This window comes from Prionailurus bengalensis, chromosome C1 (assembly GCF_016509475.1).
Source record: "Prionailurus bengalensis isolate Pbe53 chromosome C1, Fcat_Pben_1.1_paternal_pri, whole genome shotgun sequence".
In the NCBI taxonomy this organism is placed as follows: Eukaryota; Metazoa; Chordata; class Mammalia; order Carnivora; family Felidae; genus Prionailurus; species Prionailurus bengalensis.
The window spans coordinates 172,486,696-172,490,295 of record NC_057345.1 but is presented as its reverse complement, the minus strand read 5'-3'; the positions used below and the strand labels follow the sequence as shown (position 1 = coordinate 172,490,295).

The 3,600-nt window shown below is 36.8% G+C and overlaps 1 pseudogene; it reads left to right on the top strand.

Moving 5' to 3' along the window:
• The first annotated feature begins 2,892 nt into the window (after positions 1 to 2,892).
• Positions 2,893 to 3,600, top strand: LOC122479704 (annotated as a pseudogene).

Here is a 3,600-nt window from a genome sequence, read left to right as displayed (position 1 = left end):
ATTTAATTCACAGTTACTCAAGCTTCTAATGCAGTTCTTACCAAGATAGCACTAAAGAAGGAAGTTTCCTCTAGATTGTTTTATGCACCACTTCATTCATCTGCTTCCTAAAAAGGGCTAGTGATGGATAAGGGACACAAAATGGCCAATCAGCTCATATCCACAATCAAGTCCTACTTCTGAGAGCTTCTGCACATTACTAGGACCCCCAGAGGAAAGCACCCAGGAGTTTCCATCTTTATAACCAACTACACAACAGAGGTTTAGCAATTTTTGTGTTTCATGAAATCAATTGGACACAAAATAGCATCCAGCTCACTCAATGGTACAAATGAAACTACATGCACTATAGCTAAGGAATCAGAATGCTATTTGACTTATTGCCAATAAAAATATAACTACTCAAAAAAAATAGCATAATAATTTTATATACAGTGTTTAATAGCTTTGTATCAGTACAAACAGGCTGCCCTGTTTCGGCTTAACATAGAATCACTCTTACTAGATTTACCTGTGTCTTGTCATCAGTCTATCTAAAAGAACACTGTCTTAAAAAAAAGTCATATTAAATGCATTATTATATTAATTATAAGGCTTCAATTGAGTATATTGTCTATTACAAAGCATCTTTTTTGTTATACCTTGTCCAGAAGGTTCCATAAAAGAAATTTATTTCAAGGCTCAGTTCCAGAAATACCTGTCTTCTCATTAACAGCAGGTTTAAATTTATCTTGCTAACGACATGATCTGTGCTTTTATCTGGCTTTAAGTAAAATAGAGCTAAATGTGTGGCCCACCTCTGATAACTATGTAAGACCTATGGTGTGTATTTCTTTTTTTTTTAATTTTTTTTAACATTTATTTATTTTTGAGACAGAGAGAGACAGAGAATGAACAGGGGAGGGGCAGAGAGAGAGGGAGACACAGAATCCGAAACAGGCTCCAGGCTCTGAGCTGTCAGCACAGAGCCCGACGCAGGGATCGAACTCACGGACCGTGAGATCATGACCTGAGCTGAAGTCGGACACCTAACCAACCAAGCCACCCAGGCGCCCCAATGGTGTGTATTTCTACCTGTGCTCTAGGAATCCCTGCTTTTGTTGTCTTCCTAATCTTACTTTTCCTTTAACTAATGTCTCAACTGTTTATCTTAACCATTTTCATGGTACCTATTATTTTAAGCAGATTCAACTCCTTTGTCAAACAAATAAGTATACATTAGTAATGTTCACACTATCAGACTTAATGTTTTTAAAGGAAACTTTGTTCCTGTTTTATCTATTTTTATCTAAATCCTTTAAGGATATGTGTGTATATACATGTGTGAATTTTAATACTCATTGAATTTTTACAGGAATAAAGACACACTTAAAACTATTTTAATAGCATTTTCCTTATCGGCAATTTCTACTGAATTAGGCAACAAGAAAAATGTTAAAAGTCCTTTTCTTTTTCTTTTAGCTCAAAGACTCATAAGGATTTTTCAAGTAAATGTAAGAAATAAGATAAATAAAAAGATTTCTAAAGGGGATACAAATTAATAAACCATAAGAACTTTCACTAATCCAGTACAGAAAATTAGTTCTTAAGAAATCTCTTGGTAATCCACTTTCAAACCTCTCCAGTTTGTTCAATAATAATTTAAGTTTGCATTGGTCCCAGAGTTAGTCACCTCTCTGTACCACGATTTCAGTGTTTAACTCATAATTAAGCACTTACAATGTTCGAGAATATACTTATCAAGGCATCAACACATTGCCTAAGTTTTTTCTCTCTCAGATAAAAATTATAAATGTGTCAGCACGAGCCACAGAGTTACACAATGCATTATGCATAGTGAGTTGGTCACCATGATCTTCACTCTGTTCTGCTTAGGAGACGAAGTCAAGATTATGTAAATTAAACCATTTTGTCATGTTTTGATTCCCTTACTCAGTTCTATATGCCTAAGAATGTAGTTACATCAGCAAAAGTAAAATCAAGGACAGATTTTGCTCTATGGATAGTATAACCATTCCTAAAAATATAAAGGTAATATTATTCCATGTATTTAGGAGAGCATGATATTTAAAGAGAAACTAATGGGGCGCCTGGGTGGCTCAGTCGGTTGGGCGTCAGACTTCAGCTCAAGTCAGGATCTCACGGTCTGTGAGTTCGAGCCTCGCGTCAGGCTCTGGGCTGATGGCTCAGAGCCTGGAGCCTGCTTCCGATTCTGTGTCTCCCTCTCTCTCTGCCCCTCCCCCGTTCATGCTCTGTCTCTCTCTGTCTCAAAAATAAATAAACTCAATAAACTCTGTCTCAATAAATAAATAAATAAATAAATAAAAATTTAAAAAAAAAGAGTAATGTAAGCAATATGGTAGAGCTTACAGCATTGTAAAGACAGAAGCAACTTTAGATGTGATTTAATTTGACCCCCTTTTTTTGTAGATGATGTTGTTAGCCAAATGCTAGGTAGTTTTCTCTAAGTCACAAAGCATTAGAATTAGGTTAGAACTCAGGTCCTCTGATGACCCAAATCTACAGGTAAATTATCAATCCCTCTTTGAGAAAAATGCTTTTATAATGTTCTATACTGACTTTTGATCACAGAAAATATTATACAATCACATTTATGTTTTTTCAAAAAAAATCTTACTATAAATATTCAACATTCTTTAGCCATAAAGAAAATAAACTTACAACTTCTTGGAACAGTGGTTTGTATTTGAATCATTTTTCTCACCTAATTGGTGGCCCTTATGAACTTTCCATCATAAGAACTTCAACAGGTCAAATTATACTGGGAGGTAAGAGAAGGGTGGGAATTAATTACCAAAAAAACACAAAAAACAAACAAACAAAAAAAAACACTCAAAGAAATATCCACTTTGGCTCAGATGGGCAGGAAATGCTTCTGGAAGCAACATCACAATGGCTTCCCAAGGAGAACTCCAAGTCCAGTTCAAACTTGTATTGGTTGGTGATGCTAGTACTGGAAAAACTACATTTATGAAATATCATCTGACTGATGAATTGGAGAAGTATGTAGCTAACTTGGGTGTTGAGGCCCATCTCCTTGTGTTCCATTCCAAATGAGGACCTATTGAGTTCAATGTATGGGATACGGCTGGTCAGGAGAAATTTGGTGAGCTGAGAGATGGCTATTACACCTAAGCCCAGTGTGCCATTATAATACATGATGTAACAGCAAGGGTCACTTACAAGAATGTGCATAACTGACATAGAGATCTGGTACAAGTATGTGTAAATATCCCCACTGTGCTGTGTGACAAAGTGAACAGTCAGGACAGTAAAGTTAAGGCCAAATCCATTGCCTTCCGCCGAAAGAAGAACCTTCAGTACTATGACATCTCTGCCAAAAGTAACTACAACTTTGAAAAGCCCTTCCTGTGTCTTGCCAGAAAACTATTTGGAGACCCTAACTTGGAGGTTGTCTGGACCCAGCTTTGGCAGCACAGTATGAGCACGATCTAGTGTTGTTCAGACAGCTACTCTCCCAGATGAGGATGATGACCTGTGTGAAAGTGCACCTGGAGCCCATCATCAGAAATCTAGCTTTACAGGCACTGTCCTGTGATGTCAGCGATACAGCATGCT